At 30.7% G+C, this 24,453-nt stretch overlaps 1 long non-coding RNA gene across 4 annotated transcripts in view; it reads right to left on the reverse strand.

Annotated features, from left to right (window-relative positions):
- Positions 1–1,332: 1,332 nt before the first annotated feature.
- Positions 1,333–24,453, reverse strand: part of LOC124421278 — a 42,936-nt gene continuing 19,815 nt past the window's right edge. For 3 of the 4 annotated variants that reach the window (XR_006941548.1, XR_006941549.1, XR_006941550.1), the window contains exons 2-3: positions 2,778–2,962; positions 1,333–1,777 (exon numbers count right to left, since the gene is read on the reverse strand). This is a non-coding gene — a long non-coding RNA (uncharacterized LOC124421278). Of the gene's footprint in view, positions 1,778–2,777; positions 2,963–23,849; positions 23,932–24,453 lie in introns of those variants that run through there. The other variant, XR_006941547.1, reaches the window with a different exon arrangement.

Consider the following 24,453-nt stretch of genomic DNA (forward strand, 5'->3'; position numbering starts at 1 on the left):
AAGTCACCACTATTAATACATGTACATTTAATTTACATTCATTTAAATAACTTTCATTTTATTGTTTCTTTAGATTGATAAAGACTTTGCTCTTATTTATGGATCGCTTGATTCCATTCTAAGCTGGGGAAGTGAAAAAATGTGGTGAGGTAGAATTGGCATCTGGACTGTCTTCGTGATCCGTATTTTGTGTGTTCCGGGTGATGGTGTTTCGCCTTGCTTACTTTGGTTTGATGTGTTGTTTCTTGTTTTGTATTCGCTTGCGTTGCTTGTTATTTCCATTTTTTTATGTCTTTTGTGTTTCAGCTTGTTAGATTCTTTTTGTTAATAATTGATTTTTGTGTAATTTTGTTTATTTGTTCAATGTTTCGATTTGTTGATCTTATGTTTTGTTTTCTGTTGTCTAAATTGTTTGTTTTGTTAATCAGTCATAAATAGAAATGTCAAAATGTGGAATGTAAATCAAACAAGGTGGTTCTAGTATTAAAAAAATCACTGCGTAATTGGGGTTACCACACGAGGGTTGAGATCCCACGCCAGAGTCTGAGCTAGCTGAGGCTGCACCTTTGACCACCAAAAGAAAAACAGAAGGTTTCGTAACAATAAATAGGAAACGAATACCGATATCATGTTAAAACGGAAATCGGCCTAACCGTAAAGTAAACAAAAGAAGGGGTTAGTTTGCGTATTTCTTGACATGATATGATTGTCATTGACCTAACATCAAATTTGTAGTTAGTTTGCATATGACAAATAATTAAGATAGGAGAAATTATGTTGCATAGTGAAATAAACAAAGTTGTCCTAATGAAAAGGAAATTAATTAATTTGTTTATAGTTCTTTTTGTTTTGTTTAGATTAAAGTCTCATCATATAAATGTTCTAATCTCAAGAAGATAGTTTGCATTATGTGCAGAGAATATTGTAAGGTAAATTGAAATATGTCCTAAATTTGGAAAATAAGCAAATTTCAATATCATTTAGTAAAGTAGAGGAAAATTTATCATTATAGAACACATTTTTTTAGGAAATCGCCAGAAACATATTCAACATTACAAACATCAACCACCAAGAAAAAACTCTTATATCTTATGGAAAACCACTGTTATTGTAACTTATATATGTTATTTGTCCTTTGTGAAATTGTATAATATAAGTTGTGAAAATATTGTAATAAGTATATGTTTTGTAAAATCGTAAGATATATGTTTTTGAAAGTGTTGTGACGCATACCTGTTATTGTGAATTTTTTTTTTAATGTATTTTAATTATTGTAATTTGTTATTAACCTTTGTAACTTTGTTAAAATATTACAACTTGTTTGTGTTATAGTGTTTTGTAAAATTTTATTTTTTTATTAAGTTAGTATAGTATTATATGTTAATATATTGTGTTTAACGTTTGTCTCATAACTATTAGGAAAAATTGATAAATTTATAAATTAGAATTCAAAGATATTAGTATTCACGATGCCCATTCAAAGAACACCTCCGGGAACTGAAAACATAGAAGCAGGCGATATTATAGATATGTTCGAAACAATTAAAACTCCCAATACTTGCTAAGAGAACCAAACCGAACCCAGTAAGGAAAATTCAGGGCAATCAACAGGAGCAATTCCAAAGATTCATAATCCTAGACCATAATAAACTATAATATGCCACCGCCACCAATTCCCCAATTACAAAGAGGAATCTCCATAGGACATAGTCCCAGAGCATATGCAGGTTTAATCCGCGAACTCATTATAGAAACCAATAAATAATATAGGGATGAGCTGGAAAATATATTAGATAGGAGAATACAAAATAGCTTACAGGATGGTTTTGCTGATATTATGAAAGAAATGAGAAAAATGAGAGTAATTGGAAAATCTTCTGAAGGCATAAATTCCTTAGGCAATTAACCTTCCATAGATCATCTTACAAGAGCTCCAGAAAGGAAGAAGTATGATAAAGTCCATCCTCCTCAAAGAAGATTGGATTTTCCTCCAATGTCTGACGACGGTAGTAATGTGTGTGATAATAGTTCACGGAATCAGGAATTTGCAAATGCTACAACAAATGTAAATATTGAGACCGAAAGATATTACCATAACACATACGCTAGAGTCGACAAATGGGATGTAAGTTTTGATGGGAATACGGATATACTAAATATTGAGGATTTCATATTTAGAATTGAGTATTTGCAAAAGTATCATGCTTATTCATGGAGGGAATTATGTGGCGAATTCCACAAATTAATGAAGGGTAATGCTAAGACCATCGAAACCTGGAATGATTTAAAGAAAGCCTTAATTGTACAGTATGGCCCGAATCGTAGCGAATACGCGCGATTTAGAGGAGTGTAAGCAAAGGCCCGGAGAATCTATTGATGCATATTTTCAGGTTATGAGAAAGCTTAGGTCTCGCTTAAGAACTCCATTACCTGAATATGATATAATCAGAATTATAAAAAGGACAGAATATATCCCAGATAGTTTACCCAATGCAAATTTTCACCGAAGAACATCTCAGGAATGTCTTTGCATTCATCCCTGAGATGTTCTACAGTGAAAATTTGCATTGGGTAAACTATCTGGCATATGTTCTGAAAAAAATTATAGTAGAAAGGATATAGGAGCTTCAATGCAACCGCAGTTAAGATATGGACAGAGGAGACAAATAGAAGAAATAGTAGAAGATGAACACCGGAGATAATAGAAGAGATATATCCTAGAAACAGATCGAAAACGAGCAAAACAGATAATAGCATGTGCTGGAATTGTCACTCACCAGGTCATTTATTTAAAGAATGTCCATCCATGCAGCGAAACTTATTCTGCTATAAGTGCGGATTTACTGGAGTAGTTACCACAACGTGTCTCAAATGTTCGGAAAACCTCCAGGGGAGCGTGAGGAAACCGGTCGAATCACGCTCAACACAAAAGACCGGAAATTGAAGAGCATAGAGATCCAAACTGAAAATACAGGACAAATAAGAAAAGAAATTAAAATTTTGAAAAGAGTAGAAGAGTGTGTTGATAATAGATTAGAGAACAATTTTAGTAATACTTATGGGAAAAGATTAGAGAATTATATGAAGATAAGGAAGATAATATTTGAATCTGAACCAGGGACAGAAAAATTGATCAAAGTTAGGAGAACTAGGAAAAGATTTAGAATAAAAAAAATTATTTAGGAATATTAATCAGTCCGTCCGAAAATGTTGTGCTATCAGCTATAACAACAACACTGATCCGAGGGCTTTCGGATTAGTTTAGAAGGATTACTCGATAGCGGAGCATCTATTAGCATATTAGGTAAGAATTGTTTAAATAATTTGGATAATTGATAGATTAGATATAGAAGTTATTCCAATTCTGGCAGGAGTTAAGACAGCAGGTGGAAAAGAATATAATGTGATCGGAAAAACTAGTTTAAATGTAGATTATAAGGCAAATCTGGTAGGATTGAATTTTATTTAGTTCCAGACTTATTGCAGCAAGTTTATTTAGAGATAAAATTCTGGAAAGAATTTTGCAAAGTAAATTTCCTCTAATAATGTTGAGAAACATGATCTCACATTGGAACAACAAGAGCAATTAGATGAAGTTAAATCTTCCTTCCGAACGTATAAGGAACATGGATTAGGACGAACACAGATGGAAGTCCATACAATAGAGCTAAGTGAGGGTACGGTACCAATAATGGATAGATATTACCCTGTTTCACCTGCCATACAGGAACTTATATATGCTGAAGTGGATGAAATGTTAAAATAAGGGGTAATCGAAATTAGTCAAAGTCCTTAGTAAGAAAACCCGGTAAAAACAGACTTTGCCTGCATGCAAGAAAACTTAACGAAAGAACAATCAAAGATGCATACCCAGTCCAAAATATAGAAGGAATACTGAGTAGGTTAGCCGAGACGCATTATATTAGTAGCGTAGATTTAAAATTTGCATTCTGGCAAATTGAATTAGATGAAAATCCAGGGCCTACACAGCCTTCACAATGCCAGGGCGGCCGTTGTATCAATATGTTGTGATGTCTTTTGGTTTGTGCAACGCTGCGCAAAGGCTGTGTAGGCTCATGGACAAAGTGATTCCTCAGGAATAAAAGTCCAATGCATTCGTCTATTTAGACGACTTATTGGTCATTTCATCTAACTTTGATGACCACCTAAATTTGTTAAAGAAAGTAGCCGAATGAAATCAAGATAAAAAATAAACAAACAAAATAAACTTACTCCGCTCACCAATTCAATGACAGCACACTATCCGCAAATTAAACTCCAAAGCAAAATAGTTTTGACGCCTCCACAAAATGTCTTAGACTAACAATTCAATCAGTTACTAATATGTTAAATAAAACACATTTACACAACTCACCAACTCTTTTAAGAATATACGACCATAACACAACCAAATAAACTCTAAACCCCATGATGCACGAGAAGAAAATTAGTGACATATATAGAAAAAACAAAAAAATATTGAAAAAAAAGAGTGAATCAAAAATTAAATACCAAGGATTACATTAAACTAAGTATACCTTAAGAACTGCATCAGCAAATATTTATAATGATAAGAAGACCAGCAACTGAAATAGACACACAGGGTGTACAGAGATTTTAGACTTTTTCAAATGTCAAAAGTGATATCTCTGTATATTTTGTGATAGACAATAAACAATTTCAAGACTCCTGACAGAATAGGAAATGCACTAAAAAAATTTATTGACCACAATGCAAAGAACTCATGTATATGAACAAATAAGAGAACAATATAGAATAGATCAAAACTATAAGAATTAAAATGGTTAATCCGATGGAAAAAATAATACTAAAAATATCTCTCCCAATGACCAAGACACTCTCTCACTATAAACAATCTGAAAATTTATCAAACATTAAAGATATTTCCACACATCAAAAGATAAAAACTCCCTCAGCACTATAAATACAAATAAAATATTATCAACCTTGCCAAAAATAAAACGATATCTGAAGCAATGGAATTTCATACTCGAAACTACTTAAACCACTAATACCAACTACAGCAATTCCACCACACCGCATTAATACAACAAGACCACCTCAACTCTTACAACAATATGAATAAAAACAAAACAATTCTAAACCCATATAAGATACAACTATCAAAGCATCAAACAACAATGAAATGCCAACTTACAAAACAAACCTTTGAAAAAGACACAAAACCCAAATATTGGCAATCAAAAATCGGATGAAATAGAAGCAATATCACAATACAATTTGAAAAACTAACAACTAAAAAGATATAAAAGTCCTAGCAAAGGATATTATTTAAATTTACGGCTAAGAGAGACCCATATATAATACACCACTGTTCACCAGAGAATGAAATTATCATTAAAAATGTAATCAAACAATACCGATCCTACACAATAAATTCATACATTAATTTGTAAAAGCTTTTGAAAATATTCTCATTTCATAAAGAGAGCAACTAAATAAAATTGTTTTTGTTGTGTGTATAGTTTGTTTTGTTGCTGAGAATATTTGTATTGCGTGTGTATAAGTGAGAATAACGCAATGCCCACAGGGGCATGTTTGGCCACCATTGGTCTAAACGCAATATGTAATGAAACCATCACACATTGAGAGGAATTTAAAATTTGACAGTCTCATGCCTCTCCCAATTTTTTGGAATGATTTAAAAAACAAGCAAGGGATGTATTTTTATGATTTTTTATAATACAGAAACAGATGTTGTTTGTGAATAATAATATTATTCATAACAAAATTAATATTTTTGACAAATTAAATATTTGTATTTTGCTATATTTCGTGATGCAATTACGTCTTATTATGACAAGAACTGAAACGAATTTATGAAATTTGAACCGCACACTTCATGACTGTTTTGTAATGCTGTAATAAGCATTTTTCGAAACATGTATCAGAAAGGGGAAAAATTAGTACACACTTTTTCTCTAAGCCAATGAATATTATTTATTCTAAAGCTCTTTCATACGAGCACGCAAGTAATATGACCTGTAAAAATTTTGTGTACAAGGATGGGATCGTTGAAACACAATATATACACAGAACCAAAAATTTACATAAATACTGAAAATTGGGGTGTTATTATACGCCAACGAAAATTTTATTCGAGATAACAGATTTTTGTTCGTTAATTTTTTGTATTTTAGTAAATAGTTAATACGAAGAAATTTCTTCATATTTACTAATATCGTTTCGTTGTTTAGGGGTGGTAAATATGAAGAAATTTATTTAATTAACATAATGAATTTTGTTCCAATTAATTATAACGAAAAATTTTACTTTATTTTTACTACCCTATTTTAGTTAACACTAAATCCCAGGGAACATTTTCTTTTCTTAGTGTTTATAAGTTATATAAAGTTGTCATTGATAATACAAAATGTTATTGACAAAATAAAATTAAACAATGCAAAATGTTATTTCTATACTAGCTAATACCCTGTGTGCATCGCTACCCCAATCAAAATTAAATACATAATAACCAAACAAATTATTTACTTAGTTACTAAATTGTAAAATTTTTCTTAAAGGTTTATTTTAACTTCTCTTGATGACAATATATATTTCATTTAAATTCTAAAATAATACATTAATGATCTATTTAATTCTTATTTGCTAAAATTTAATATATAATTTTATTCCTAAAAATACTTCAGTATAAATAAAAAACCCACTTAAAGATTTTGAAAATTCTAGCTTTAATAGTTTTCCAGATTAACAATATGTTACATATGAGTGATGCCAAGCATCTCTATGGGGGGCTCAAATGAAAGTTAATTATTCGTACAAAATTTTAAGATTCTATCTATAATAGTTTCCAAGATAAACGAAATTTTGTATTTTATTTATATGGGAGGTGCCACGTCCCCCTAACGCTAGTCCGCCTACTTTTTATCCTAAATAATCATATTGACACTAAAGTTGCTCTTACAAAATTTGATGACTCTAACTGTAGTATTATCTCAAGAAATTAACATGGGGGCTCCAAGCCCACATAGTAGTCCGCCAATTTATTACCAAAAAGTTTACATGGATGTTAAAGTTATTCGTGCAAAATTTTAAGATTCTAACTGTATTAGTTTCCCAGATAAGCGAATTTTTGTATTTAATTTATATGATAGATGCCACGCCCCATTACTCTAGTCCGCCCACTTTTTATCCTAAATAATCATATTGACGCTTTAGTGGCTCCGACAAAATTTGAGGACTCTAACTGTTCTAACTTATCACAAATATACGAATTTTATATTTTCTTAACTTGAAATTTCAAAATAAAAAGTAGCCTATTACCTATTCCAGACATACAGCAATACGCTGTGAAAATTTTAAGAAAATCGGTTCAGCCGTTTAGTAGTCTATAACGTTCAAACATACAAACATATAAACACACAAACAAACAACACACAACACTTGCTAAAATTTAATATATACTTTTATTCCTAAAAAATAATTTTTATTCTAATGCCTTGGGATATACAATATTTTTTGTTTTACCATCTAGTATAAATAAAATACCCACTTAACGATTTTGAAAATTCTAACCACAATAGATTTCCAGATTAACAATATTTTATATATGAGGGATGCCAAGCAAATTATTGCAAGTTCGCCAATTTCTATCTATCTATGACAATTTTGAATTATCTAACAGTTTTTAATATATACGAAATTTTGTATTTAATTCATATAGTGGTGTCAAGGCCCCCGTAGAAAGTCCGCCCGTTATTTTCTAAATGTTCACATGAATGTCAAATTTGAAGATTCTAGTTTTAATAGTTCCTTAGATATACGATTTTTTCTATTGAATTCATGTGGGGGCTTTAAATTCCCCAGATGTAAGTCTGCCCTTTTTCCTCCAAAATGTTCAGATGTATATTAAAGTATTTTAGTTCTATATTTTCCTAGATGAACAAAATTTTTATTTTATTCATATGGAAGATATCAAGTCCCCATTAAAAGTTCGCTCGCTGTACTCTAAATGTTCAGATGAATTTCAAAATTCTTCAAGTAAAATTTAAAGATTCTGGCTCATATAGTTTCTCAGATATACGAATTTTTCTATTTTATTCATGCTGGGGCCTCCCCAGATAAAAGTCCGTTCTTTTTTCTTAAAAATTTTCAGATGAATATTTCTTCGTGCAAAATTTTAAGAATTTAGTTATATTGGTTTCCCAACAATTTTTGTATTTAATTAATATGGGAGGTGCGCCCCCTTTGCGTAGTCTGCTTATTTAATATACAAAATATTTATATGTAATAGTTTCCAAGATAAACGAATTTTTGTATTTAATTTAACGCTAGTCCGCCAACTTTTTATTCTAAATAATTATATTGACACTAAAGTGGCTCCTACAAAATTTGAGGACTTTAACTGTTATATTATCTCAGGAAAAAGAATTTTTGTATTTAATTAATACGGGAGGTGGCGCTCCTCTCATGGGTAGTCCTCCAATTTATTACGCAAAATGTTAACATGGATGTTAAAGTTATTCGTGCAAAATTTTAAGATTCTAACTGTTATACTTTCCAAGGTTAACGAATTTCTGTATTTAATTTATATGGGTGTGCGCCCCCTTTGCGTAGTTTGCTAATTTAATATACAAAATATTTATATGTAATAGTTTCCAAGATAAACGAATTTTTGTATTTAATTTAACGCTAGTCCGCCAACTTGTTATTCTATATAATTATATTGACACTAAAGTGGCTCCTACAAAATTTGAGGACTTTAACTATTATATTATCTCAGGAAAAACGAATTTTTGTATTTAATTAATATGGGAGGTGGCGCTCCTCTCATGGGTAGTCCTCCAATTTATTACGCAAAATGTTAACATGGAAGTTAAAGTTATTCGTGCAAAATTTTAAGATTCTAACTGTTATACTTTCCAAGGTTAACGAATTTCTGTATTTAATTTATATGGGAGATGCCATAACACTAGTCCATGTTGTTATATTATATCAAATATACGGATTTTATATTTTCTTAATATGGTCGTGGCTCCACGCCCACTTGAAATTTCAAAATAAAAAGTAGCCTATTACCTATTCCAGACATACAGTAATACGCTGTGAAAATTTCAAGAAAATCGAATCAGCCGTTTAGTATATGGATTATTTTTTAAGAACAAAAGTATATTTTAATTTAAATGAAATATATTATCATCAAAAAAAATTATAATAAACCTTTAAGAAAGTTTTTATAATTTGGTAACTAAATAAATATTTTTTTTGGTTATTATGTATTTTTTTGGTTGGGGTAGCGAAACACATCGGGTATTAGCTAGTAATTAACATAAAAGTAAACATTTATTATAAAAATTAATATAATCGATATTTATATATATTTAATACGTGCATAGGTAGACATTTTTATTTATATAAATAAATTATATTAAAAACTATCCACTGCTTAAATAACAGCGTTTTAATAAGTAAACAATACGATTTTAAGTGTTATGTCGTCTTTTATGAAATGAACTATGCTTTAAACATAAATTATTTTTAAATATTAAACAAATTAAACATTATTTGTAAACATAGAAAAATTGTTCATAGAAAATTAAGTAACAATACAATTATGTATTTCTTGGGTACTACTACAATGAATATTTGTCGAAATATTATAAAAATGCTTTTGGATAAACGGTCAAACTAACAAATATTCTTTTAGATATTCTAAATTTAATACAAAATATATTTTAAAACAGATATCAATTGCACCTAATGGGAATGTATGCGGTATTTTATGGCTTCAAATATATCATTATTTCTAATATTAAATATTGGCTAAATTTTAACGGCTTGTTTGACATTTTTTTCATTAATTCTTTTTCATAAGCGGCTACTGTGTTTCCATCAATAAAAAAGAAGTTTCGCTGAAATTCTCTTTGGTACATTTGAAACATACGTTTCTGTTGTTGGCACCAAGCTTAGAGGGCTTCGAAATTGTCATGGATACAGTCTGCTTTTGAATATAACAGATGAAAATCCATACGTACCCACGAGAAACATTTTTTGTTGAGATTTAATGAATAACTTAACAATTTATAATCCAATGGCTTTCTATACTGTGACCATATATTAAATATGTCAGAAGTCCATTTTCTTTTAATTTAATTTTTTTAATATATTTATTTAACAATACATGTACATTAAACGGACATACATTTGCAATAATATAAAATAGTTTTCGTTACACATTTCCAAAAGTTCTTGTTTATTCAATTTGAAAAAATATATAAATTTAAGGAAATTTCTTCAATTCCACAGGCCATTATATATTTATACATACCTTTAGCTATATTGAAAAAATATCTTCAATTTTAATAAAGTGATTTAGTTAAAATTAAAAAAGCGATTTAGTTAGAATAAACGAAATTTCTTCATAGCCACAGGCCTATTTCTTTATTTTTTCATGTTTTTTTTACAAGAAATTAAGAAATTTCTTCAAAATTTTATTCATATCAACGATATGTTTTTCAAGGGAGTAAAATTACCTTTTTTTATTAATTCGATTTTTCTATTTTACCTGTATGTCTGGAATTGGTGATAGGCTACTTTTTAATTTGAAATTTCAAGTGGGCGAGGAGGCACGCCCGTATTAAGAAAATATAAAGTCTGTATGTTTGAGATAATATAACAATTGGTTGGTTTATGTGGTAGTTCAAAACGCGCGAACAGTCAAGTATAATGAAAGAGACTCCGTTTTGATCGGACCACTCTACTCGTCAGATGTTGTATTTATAGTATTATAAAAACAGCTCGTAGCTGTGAAAAATCTGAGGATATCATTAAGCCTAAACTCAGGTTAGATATGAAGTGATTGTCAAGGAAGCGAGTTCTCTTTACGGAAAGAGTAGGGCACTGAGAGAGGTGATGGAAGACCGTTTCTTTCTTTTCCCTGCCTTTGCAACTACGACAGTGATCATTGAAAGGGAGCCCAAGTGATCATTGAAAGGGAGATTCCATTACCGTAGTATTCTCTATGCGCAGGGAACCAAACAAGGTTAATGCCAGACAGGCGACCCAGAATTGCCAGATCCTTCTTGCATTGTTTAACTAATAATTAAGTAGAAGTATAAGAGTTTAGTGAGAGAAGTGCCGCTTGACTATCGACAAAGATTCTTATGTTGCCGCAAATATTGAGGTCATGTAATACCCTACAGGGTGACATTATAGCAAATATTTTAGCCAGGAAGACATTACAGTTGTTGGGAAGACGGTGGGATATACTTACTTCAGCTTCTGGTGATATATTCGCTCACCACTCGCTCCTGGAAGGAACTCTGACTTTGAAGACTCTATCAAAGTCCGTGTGTGGGGTAATATAGTTGGATGGTTGGTTCAAGATTGGAGATAACAAGTTTAAAATCATGGCGTGCCCATATGTTCTTGATCTCCAACTTCCGGATGAGTTAAGCCTTACTGCGCTCAAAGCAGGTATGGCTATTATATGCAGATCTATAGGTAGGATGTGCAATATAGTGTTCGGAGCTTTTGTGTGACTAGTTCTTATAGCACCTGTTATGCCAAAGCATGTAGATCTCTGAACTTTGTATAGCTGATCTACAACAAACTTCATCTTAGTTGAAGTCCATCATACAAGAGATCCGTATGTTAGAATAGGACGTACTATATCTGTGTACATCCATTTAACTATGTTGGGACTAAGTCCTCATTTCATTTCAGACATCTAACGACTGGTATAGTAGGAGACCGTTGCCTTCTTTACCTTGTGCTGGATGTTGAGTTTCCATGATAAATTGGAGTCTAGAATAGTTCCTAGATATTTGGCATTGTTTGATAAGAGAATTTCACACTTTTTTAACCGTGGCAGGTTGAAGCTGTGAATAGTACCAGTCCATTGTCTTGCTTGGATTTACTCCTAGACCAATGTCTGTAGCCCAGTTGCTGAGTAGCACCAGACATAATATCAGTATAACAACGTAGTTCACATAATCAACTACCTTTATCTCTCTGTTGTCCAGTTCCATAAGAATCGAGTTAACAACGATCGGTGTGCCTCGTTCCACTTGTTTGGACTTAACGTTATTACCAAGACTTGCAGTTATTATTCTAAATTTCAACATAGTTACCAAGCAGTTGCTGATATACACTTCAACATCCAGATTAGCAAGAGTTTGTTAAATTGCAGAAGTATTTACATTATTGAACGCACCTTCTATGTCTAAGAAGGCTCCCACAGTGTATTGTTTGAATTCGAGGGATCTTTCTATGACTCTTACAATTTAATGTAGAGCTATGTCAGTAGATCGTCCTTTGAGGTAGGCATGTTGACTATTTAAAAGCTGTGATGAGCTCTCTAGTCGTTGCCTAATATGTGACTCGATGAGTCTTTCCAGCGTTTTGAACTAAAAAGATGAAAGACTAATTGGTCGAAAGTCCTTCGGGAATTTGGGAATAAAAATGACTGACTAAAAATGACCAAGCAAGAATTTTGGTAAGTCTAGCAGAGTCCTTTGTGTTAACTATAGATTTGCAGAAACTTCTTCATGAGGTTCTTTTTACGAGTGCTATAGCTTCCTTATAAACCTTTAGTTTGTCTCGGTATGGCTGCCACGATTTATTGTTGTAGCTTGTGTTAAAGGCTCTACGTGTTTCCTTACGTAGCCTAGATAGCTCTGAATTCCACCATGGAAGGAAGTTTTCTTTAGCCTTTGTGATTGGGCAGGGAACTTCGAAAGCCTTGCCTAAGACTTTGATAAAGTTTTCCTCTATCATTTCAAGACCAGCGATTGAATCATCAACCACGGGAATTTTCTTGAGCTTATGTCAAAGGATCCCTTTATACTTAAACCATTTATTCCGTTTTGTATAAATGGTTTCTGAGTCGATTTAGCTATGTCCGTCTGTCTATCAGTGTTTCCATGTAATCCTTGTGCGCATGCTACAGGTTGCAATTTTCAAGATAATTTGATGAAATTTGGCACATGATATTTTTTTGCTTCAAGGATGATCGCTATTGAAAATGGTTAAAATCGATCCATTATTTCTACTAGCCCCCATACAACCGTACCCCCGAATCAGGCCTTTATGCTCATAAGTACGTTTAATGTTTTATAATTTCAACAAAAATCAGAAAAAATTAGTTTTATAGAACAATAAATGACAATACTAATTTTTATTGTGATCGGGCTTCATTTGACCCTAGCCCCCATACGGACTTCCCTTCAGAAAATGACTTGAATGTCAAAATTAACTTATAATTACTTATAAAACGATTAAAATCTATATAAATGACTTTGAAGTAGACGTAAATTCATCTACCAAAATTTATAAGGATAGGCTCATAGGGGAGAAGGGGTAAATATCCCTTCTCCCCTCCCGAAACTTTTTCATGTATAATGGATTATTAAATCGTAATAAAAATTATTTTTGCACTGATTCAAAAAGCAAAATTCCGAGATCCAGAATAGTGTCAACAGAATCCTATTTGGAGCCATTGATGGTGAAAAAATATGCTAGAATCAAATTTTATTGAAAAATGTATGTGTTTGTCTTTGTTAAGTTTAAATCCATTAAATTTTGCTTACACCAGACGTAGAAATTATCTAAGTCGTTCTATAGGTAAATACGATCTGATGGATGTTTAAAGCTTGCGATTATTTTTACATCATCCGCAAACATTAATATTTTAGAATATTTGACAGCTTTTGGCATATCGTTGGTGAAGATTAAGAACAAAATTGGGCCAAGATGACTTCCTTGAGGAACACCAAATATAACCAAAAAAAGTTTTGGAGGTTGACGTTTTAAATTTTACGGATTGTTTTCTAAATAATAACGATTATAATAAGCTTAGATAACTATCGTTAAAGCATCCATATTTTTAGCAAGACTAGACGATTTACTTTGTCAAAAGCTTTGCTAAAATTGTTGTAAATAACATCGGTATGTTGACCATTTACAAATCCTTCATTAACTGAAGTTGTTAGCTGTAGAATATTTGTCATATCAGAGAATCTTTTGCAAAAACTATGTTGAAGGGGTGTCAATGCCTCTGTAATTCATTACATTTTATTTGTTTCCAGACTTGAATAGAGCGATTATAAAAGATTTTTTCCAAATTTGATAAAAAAATAACCATATTTTAACGATTTATTAAACAATATGATTTATATGATTTATTTTTAAACTTTTTAAATATTTAACTATGTGGGTAGTGTCAATTAAATATGATGACATTGATTGATTCGACTGAGTACTAAGTGGATTAGGTATACTTTTCGGGATACACTCACTCATCTATTGATACAATGTTTCATAAAACTTTCCAATAATATTATCAATAGAATTTGGCAGATCGTTTGGAGTAGATAACAATTCAAGCCAATTTGTATTTGTAGAAGGTTGTTAAATTCAACGTAGTTAGCTCGTTTAAAACAAAATAGTTTATCTTTTTAACAGTGTTTTTATCATTGTCAGTATAGGTATTCTGGATGTTGCCGCTTATTTCAGTTGTGGGATGGTAACGATCTTCGGGTAGTGTAAGTGGTTCAACACGATTTATTGTACATTCATTGTGTTCATTTACAAATACCAGATCTAACAGTTTACCAAAAATATTGTAAATTCTGTTATTTTGATAAAGTCATAATTTTGAGAAATTATTAAAAATATCATCACTTATGGGAACATCCTAATATTCCTAATATATATTCTAAATTTCTTTGTAAGTTTGATTGTGCGTCAATCACGCCTAAACGGTTGAACCGATTTTCTTTAAATTTGGAACATAGAAAGATATATATCTGGAAGCGTCTGGTTATATAACTTTCCGAAAATTGGACTAGAAGGGGTAAAAAATGGGTGAAAACGACAAAAAACGGGAAAATTTGTACTTTTGTACATTAAAACTTATTTTTGGATATTTTAATGCAAAAATATTTTCGATTTAGCATTCTAAAATGTCAGAAATATGTATTAGCAAAACTGCGTTGCGAAAGTTGGAACAAAACTGGTATCAAAGACAGGGAAAATCGGTACCTTTGTGCTTGAAAACTAATTTTTGTATATTCGAACGCGAAATTATATTGAAAAAGATTCGTTGCGAAAGTTGAACCAGAGGGGGGAAATATGCATGTGGGTAATTCAAACTTAACGGGTAAAAACGGGTAATTATGTGTAGTTTAAGTACTTTTTCGGAAATATGCATATACCTGAGAAGTATTTTGCTGTAATCAGTCAAAAGATATATTTTAGAAAAATTAAATTAAACTGGGTAAAAAGGGGGTTTCGTGTTTTTCATAAGGTTCACACCTAAATGGCTGGGCCGACTTTAAGAAATTTTAAACAGAAACTTAGAATTTTCAATTGGGTTTATCGTTATTCTAAAAAATCAGAAAGGGACGAAATACGGAATGACGTAAAATTATTATTTTTTAAATGAAGGAACAAAAGTAATGTCCGTTTATATACTTATGCTTATTCACAAACAAAATTTTTTATAAACGGTTTTTAAAATAGATTTTGTATGAAAATGTTGTTTTATAAACCTTTTAAATAAAAATTTTGTTTATTTTATGTAATTTTAAAATAATATAAAGTTTTTGAATTTGTGTGAATTAAAATATAATTAAATTTATAAATATCAATATTTTTGACAAATTAAACTGCAAAGGAAATATTTGTATTTTTGCTATATTTATAAAATTTGAATTACACACTTCAAGACTGTTTTGGAAATAGGCATTTTTTGAAACATGAATCAGAAAAGGGAAAAAATCGTACACACTTTTTCTCTAAGTCAATCAATATTATTTATTCTAAAGCCTCTTTTCACAAGTAATATGATCTGTCAAAATTTTATGTAGATACGGATGGGATCGTATAAACACAATATGTAATAAAATCTTACTACATTGAGAGAAAATACGGATGGAAAATCTTCGTTGCATTAGATCAGGGATGTATTTTTATGTAAACTCAAAAAAGTGAAACAGCTGTTTCCATCTTACTTTGTTATTGTTTTATACCAATCATATAAACACAAAAAGTAGAAACCAATCGACTTTAATTCTCTTTTTTGAAATACGGATGAAATTTTATCTTACTTTTTTATTAGACTTTGCGTACGTTCATGTAAAGGCCCCTTAAGGAAATATATTCTGGTTTTAGCATTCTCAATTTTAAAAGCATTTAATCGTGCTTTAAAGGAGAAAATTATAAAAAATCCGAAATTTTAATATTAATATTTTTTACCCAAAGAATTTTGAAATTTTTGGTAAATTTTTTGAAAGTTGTCCTGAATTATATATTTTGAATGTGGATTTAAATTTCGACATATTAAGTTTAGAAGTAAAAAGCAAAGACAATATTAATTGATCTATAGATTTAATATTATAAATCATTTAAAATCAAAAAGCTAGTAAATATTATATTCAGTGGAAAAATGCCATGCAATTTGTGGTAAGTTAAAATCACGAAGAACAAACATTAAATCATTAGTATTAGTATTAAGAGACACCATTTTTATTGCATCAATGTTTTGTTGATATATTGATAAGTCTGATTGATGAGGTATGTATGAACATGTATGGAGTTTTATTACCACTACAATAAACTCAATATTAGAGGATAAATTAATTTTTATTTCTTCGGCTGAAAATTTATTAGAGATAGCTAATAATACTCCACCACCAGTTGTTACTATAAATCTTTCTCGTCGATAAACTTGAAAATTGTCACATATTAGTTCTGAGTTTAGTTTTGCTTAGTCTTAGTAAATATGAACACATGATGGTTGAAACCAAAGCTATCTATCTTAAAATGTGTAAAAAATATGTTTTGGGACCTTTTATGGACGTTTATAACTTTTTAATTAATAAACGGCTGGATCGTTTTTCATGATATTTTCAAAATATCTTCCTGTGTTTTAGACATACAGGAAGACTCTAAAAGGAATTCTTTTACGAAATAAACAGTAAAGGTCGCGTATCTCAGAAATTGCAACTGCAAAAAACATAACATTTTGTATGGCCAATTATAACATCCATTAAAAAGACAGAGGGTTCGGCTGAAATTTTATTAGAGATAGCTAATAATACTCCACCACCAGTTGTTACTATAAATCTTTCTCGTCGATAAACTTGAAAATTGTCACATATTAGTTCTGAGTTTAGTTTTGCCAAGTCTTAGTAAATATGAACACATGATGGTTGAAACCAAAGCTATCTATCTTAAAATGTGTAAAAAATATGTTTTGGGACCTTTTATGGACGTTTATAACTTTTTAACTAATAAACGGCTGGATCGTTTTTGATGATATTTTCAAAATATCTTCCTGTGTTTTAGACATACAGGAAGACTCTAAAAGGAATTCTTTTACAAAATAAACAGTAAAGGTCGCGTATCTCAGAAATTGTAACTGCAAAAAACATAACATTTTGTATGGCCAATTATAACATCCATTAAAAAGACAGAGGGCTCAAGCATTGCACAAACATCTTCAAAATCCATATGAACATTTGGGCTAAATAAACGATCGCGAAAATAAACGAGTTAATAGAAAATTATAACGTTTTTTCCCGAATAGGTGAAAAAATTACAAAATAATTGTAATGATTTTGACAATAACATTGAAAACATATTACCACGTCAAACTTTTTTTAAATTTCGAACAAATTATTTCTTAATTGTTCTAAAGTTAAAAAAATTGTGCATCTGGTAAATTTGAATTGATTATCATATTCACAAACCAATTTTAAAACTGTTATTATCATAGAATACAAAATATTCATGTTAACGCTTTTGTCTCTGTACATTTACAGAAACGAACGAAAAATTATAGAATAAGGGTATAGTTTAGTATTTAATCCACGCACATTTTGATATATAATATAAAGTTGGTTATAAATAATTTTAATCAGTTTTTTTGGTACAATACTTGACGACCGTTGGTACATTACAATACTATTTGACCGTTGATTGTATTCGTATTCCCGAACTAGAACGTGGTTTGGCCAGAATGACGCATTAACTACACAGTTAAAAATATTAAACGAATAATTAAATTTGTAAAATGTAATATCAGCATCTTGATTGAATTTGGATTTTATGTAATAATTTATGTCTTCGGCAGAAGAATCAAATGCAAAATGGGATATGAAGATATTTTTTTCGGTAGAATAACTATCAATTCTCTATTAACAAAAGGATTTATCCTTATTCTTATTAACTTCAGCATAGTTTAGATTATGTTGGTTTAATTGATTGGGTGTATCAGAAATAAAAGGAGCAGGATTATTATGTATAGATGAAGCAGCATCAATTTCAGAGCCAAAGATAACATCAGCGTTTGGGATTTGTATTAATGATGAACCGAAAGATGAGCTGGACTATTATTGAATTTCCATAAATGGGTTGGGTTTCTTGAAAAAAAACTATCACTAATTTTTCTACAGACAGTACAGCACTAATGAAGTCCATTATGTTTTAAAAAAAATTCCGCAACTAGGACAGGTAGCCCACTTCACTTAAAATGGCAGAGACCATGGCTTAGCCAACAGGCTATCATCTCCCCCTTCATCACTAGTAATGGTAGAGTTTTTATTTAGACAGTTCATGATAATAATTATAATCAGATGTTTCGTTAGGTTATTAAAATATAGATCAAGAAAAATTGTATTTAAACGTAAGTGAATGTAATTCAACGTTGTAAAAAATATTACTATATGTAGTTTAATGAGATCAGATGTTAAAAAGATGCAAAATATTGTATGTTGAAGATGATTTGTGTATATTACAAAAACAAAATATATTAATTTAACTTTTTATAAGAATTTTACTATTATTTAGCTCTTGCACTGCTTTCAATGTCACTAATATTTCGCAAAGGAATAATATCAATCAAATCAGTTGAATAAGACAATTATAATAAAAAGCAATCCAAAACACGTCCGAACAATTTTATTAAGGTAGTACTCTTTTGGGATTCTGCCGTCTAAGGCATTCCAACATCTTGGGTGCTTCGGCGCTCATCTTTGGTAACAAAATCTTGTACGAGGTCTCATTGGAATTTCCTCATTAGGGATTAGTTAAGGCTTAAACCTACACATGCATCTCTAACCTTAGTGATGCACTTGCTGAGGAACTCCTTTGAGAATTCGTTCAGGCATTTGTATCCCCGGTGAATCTTACTGGAGCCAAAACGGGGTACCTTAGTTTTTTATCAATAAATTTCTTAAATATTTTGGAATTATGGTAATATTCAACATAAAAGTCTCTTTACAAAAAATAAAAATTTTATAATAAGTAAAAATTTTAAAAATATACTCATGGTGTAGGGTATTATATGATCGGCCATGCCCGACAATACTTTCCTACTTGTTTTTAACATACATACTGTCTGGTGTAGGGTATCATATGGTCGGCTAAGTCCGACTATACATTCATACTTGTTATATATCTTGAATATAGATATAAATATTAATTTACATGCATAGAATTATAGATTTAATATTATAAATCATTTAAAATCACGAGTAACGCCGGGTTGAAAGAGCTAATATTCTATAATATTGAACCTAGGAATATGAAATTAAGTATGTAGATTCGGAATTAGGTGAGAACCCATAAAAAGGTACTTTTTGTTATTTTTCGTTTTTCCGAAGCTACTTTTTAAATTTTCTATAATAATGAACCTAAAACATGAAATTAAGTATGTAGAGCTTGGATTAGGCGAAAACACATAAAAGCATACTTTTGGTACTTTTTTGTTCTACAAAAGGTATTTTTGAAATTTTTATAATGTTGAACATAGAAACATGAAATTTAGCATGTAGAGCCTGGAATAGGTGGGAACCCATAAAAGGCAACTTTTTGGTACCTTTTCGTTTTTCAAAAATTACTTCTTGAATTTTCTGTTATATTGAACCCAGATATATGAAATTAAGTATGTAGAGTCCAAATTAGGTAAGAACTCATAAAAGGGAACTTTTTGGTAATTTTTCGTTTTTCAAAAGGTACTTTTTAATTATTCTATAATATTGAATCAGGAACACGTAATTAAGTATGTAGATTAAACCTTGATATATGAAATTAAGTTTGTAGAGTTGGAATTAGGTGATAACCGAAAAAGGCGAACTTTATGCTCTTTATTAGGTACTTTTTATATTTTCTATAATATTGAACCTGGAAATATTAAATTAGGTATGTATAGTCTGAATTAGGTACTTTTTGGTACGTTTTAGTTTTTATACCCTACACCACTATAGTGCGGAGGGTATTATACGTTTGTGCTGATGTTTGTAATATACAAAAATATTGGTCCAATACCCACCTTAAAGTATACCGATCAATACAGAATCCTTTTTTGTCCGTTCGTCCGGCTGGCTGGCTGTCCATGTAAACCTTGTGCGCCTGCTGCAGGCCACAATTTTCAAGATAATTTAATGAAATTTGGACCAAGCTTGTTTGCCTATTGAAAATGGTTAAAATCGGTCCATTATTTCACCTAGCCCCCATCCAACCGTACCTCCCGATTTGTACCTTTTATGCCATAATAACGTCAAATATTCTACTATCTCTCTAAAAATTGGCACAAATAAGTTTTATATAAGTATAAATGACACTGCAGATTTTCGTAAGGATCAGCCCTTATTTGACCCTAGCCCCCATACAAACCACCCTTCAAAAAATATCTTAAACGTCTAAAATTGACTTGTAACCATTTATATCGAAAATGAAACTCAACAAAACTAACTGTTATTTAAAAATATATCCTTCTCCCAAATTTACCGAGGACCGGCCCATATTTGACCTATATAAAGCCTCATTTAGAAATTTTAGTTTTTTTATCAATAAAATGCTTAAATATTTTGGAATTATGGTAATATTCAACATAAAAGTTTTTTTATAAAAAATAAAAATTTTAAAAATGTACTCATGGTCGGCCATGCCCGACCATGAAAATTAACATGAAAATAAGCATGTTGAGCCCGCAGGAAGTGATTTAAAAGAGTACTTTTTGGTACTGATTATTATTTTAACACACCATGGTGAAGGGTATATAAGATTCGGCACAGCCCAATATAGAACTCAACAAGTAAGTACCCACCATAAAAAAAGATGGGGATATATTGATTTTGTCATTCCGTTTGGAACACATCGAAATATTGGTCATAATTGGTCACCCATAAAAGTAAATATATTGTGGGTCCTTATTAAATTTTAAGACGATCTAGCCATGTCCGTCCGTCTGTCCGTAACACACGGGAGGAACTAGACAGTTGAAATTTCGCATAAATATTCTCTATTGCTAAGGTTTGTTTGATATTAAAAATGGGCAATATCTGTTCACTTTTTCGGATAGCCCCCAAACAAGTCGACCTCCAAAAACTGCTTTAACGAGCATAACTAAATGACCCTACCCCCGCCAATATAAGGTCCACCCAGAAAATGAAATTAACGCTCATTACTGGCTCAAAACTACGAATATAGTGACGAAACTCCAAAATCTATTAACCAACTTTTAAGTGGATAGGTCCATAATTGACCCTATCTTCTCCTATTGGGTCCCCTTCAGTAAATGTTTTAATGCTCATTACTGGCTTAAAAATACGAGTAAAGCGATGAAATGCGACACACGTAAGTTTCATACCTCTGCACCATTTTTTTTGATCGGCTCATAAATGACCCTTCCCCTATATAAGGTCCCCCTCTGAAAATGACTATAACGCTTATAACTGGCTTAAAAACTGGAATATAGTGAGACAATTTTACACAAAGAAGTTTAATGCGAGCCAAAACCTCTCCTTGAGAAAATTACTTTAACGCTAATTACTGGTTAAAAAATACAAGTATAGCGATAAAATGTGATACAAGTATGAAAGTGCCCAATTGTATGTGGAGTAAAGAGGTGAAATTCAATGTACACAAGTTCTATATTAACCAAAATCAGACTACAAAAGTTATGAGGATAGGTCAATAATTGACCGTACACCACATATAGAAAATTTGATGAATAAAATTCAGAAAATACTAGTAGAGCGATGAAAATCGACATAATAAAGTTTATACTTAGGAATATAATTCTTCATTCCGAATTTAATGAGGACTAATCTATAACTGACACTAGCCCCTATAAAAATTCCCTTCAAAAAGAGTTTTGGTATTTAAAATACGAGTTTTCCTTATTTAAAATACGAATATTGCGATGAAATTTGACATCAAAAAGTTTTAAAGAAAACGAAATTTTTGTACACAATTTCATGAGTATCCGTTCATAATTGACGCATATGAAGGTAATCATTACTCATAAACGTTTTTGTTTTAAAAAGTAATATTTTGTTATTTCAAAAGAGCTCAGTCCATAATTGACTTCAGCCATATTCCAAATATCACCCTGACGTTTATAAGGGAGCATTTCTTTTTACGGTATATGCCGAATATAACACTCTTACTTGTTTTTATATATGTTTTGTTCACGTTGTTGTTAAAAGAGATTTTTGTTAAATTTTATAAGCAAAAACCATATGATTTTGACACAATCTTAAATTATTCCAAAAACAAAATACATGTGGTTGTAGTTTATAAGTAGCAAATACTTTTATTAATACATCACTTCATTAATATATTTTCGTTCTTTTTCATTTAAAACTAGCTAAAACCCGGTGTGCTCGTTACCCCTATCGAATTTAATTGTTTAATTTAGTTACTAAATTATACAATTTTTGTTAGAAGTTTATTATAATTTCTCTTGATGACAAAAATTTAATATATACCTTTAGTCTTAAAGAATAATTATTATTCTAATGCCTTGGGATATACAATATTTGCTTTACCCTCTAGTATAAATGAAAAACCCACTTAAAGGTTTTGAAAATTTCAACCACATATGAGAGATGCCACGCAAATTATTGCAAGTTCGTCAATTTCTATCTATCTATTAAATATTTGAGTTATGTAATAGTTTTCCAAATATACGAAATTTTGTATTTAATTCATATAATATCCCGCTCGCCCGTTATTTTCTAAATGTTCACATGAATAATTAAATTTGATATATTCACGGCTGTTATGGAATCCAAGTCAGAATTGGTAATTTATCAGAAATTGAAATCAATTTCCGATGAAATCGTCTTGATTTTGCCTACTTTCGAAAATAAACAAAACCCATATTCGAATCAGTTATTTTCTTTTGCTTACATTTTTTAGTTTAGTTAAATTTTCAGAAGAATTGAAATGGTTGAGGCAGTATTTTTATTGTTGGAGGAAGAAAGTTATGAACGAATTAATCGGAAAATTTTAAGGGATCACAGCAATCCATTGGAACTGCCAGAATCTGTGTAAGAGATTTTGATTTGGCCGGGAAGTGGTTTTAACACTTTAGTGGTTTGCAGATTCATTGGACAATACCGCCTGAATAAATAAGCGTTCGTAATGGTGTTAAACATTGTAAAAGAACATTTGTTACCATCAACCATTCCCTGCGTGATTCAACTGGCTGCAACATTGCGATTTTTAGCAGAAGGGTCTTACTAAAGGTCCACCATAAGTCTACGCAGAAGTACTGTATCAGTTGTATTAAGTCGTATACTGAAAGTTCTGCTAAAATATGTAAGTCCTCAGTGGATAAAACTAAGGATGGATGAAAGTGAAAAACGTAGATCAATTCTGCCAAAGAGAATCCACTAAAATTTTATCGCGTTTTGTGAAACCTTTTGCTTTGGATTCTTCTCCATGAACTCTAAAAATAATGCATTCTGTGTTGCATTTCTATGCTTGCCCCTATTTGTGCCGAAAATAATTGAATATTTACAAATTATTAATTTTTTATTTATTTAACTTACATTTTCCAACAACATTCCACAAACTAACAATACAAAAAACAAAAGAAAACTGCAAATCTGTAAGCAGTCAGCTGGATTATTTCTGCAAAAAAAAAAAAACGAACATCAGATTCTATGACATCAAATTCTGATTACAATTCTGATTCGAATATGAAACCAATGACATTGGTTTCTATGACACAAAAATAAATTTTGGTCGGTTTCAAATCTGATTCCCAGAGCAATCAGATTCCATAACAGCCGTGATTGTCTAGAGAGTCATAAGGTTTAATATCACACTCTTTAAAATTTTGATAAATTACATTTACTTAAATAAATTTAACTTTTTTTAAAAACAAGTCCATAAAATTTCCTCACAAAAGTATTCGAATTTTTCCTGTATTTTATATTTGACACTATTTTGCAAAACATTTGGTCGAAAATAGTACCATCTTTTCATATAATATCATTAAAATGACGATTTTTACCATATTTCCATTTTTTTCCTTTTTTTCAGAGATAAAACCAAAATTTAATATTGCGATTTAATAGACTCATTGAGGTATCTAAAAATAATAATTTTTGTTATAAGGATCTGTACTTGAACGTTCCAAGATATATTTTT

This window comes from Lucilia cuprina, chromosome X (genome assembly GCF_022045245.1).
Source record: "Lucilia cuprina isolate Lc7/37 chromosome X, ASM2204524v1, whole genome shotgun sequence".
Classification (NCBI taxonomy): domain Eukaryota; kingdom Metazoa; phylum Arthropoda; class Insecta; order Diptera; family Calliphoridae; genus Lucilia; species Lucilia cuprina.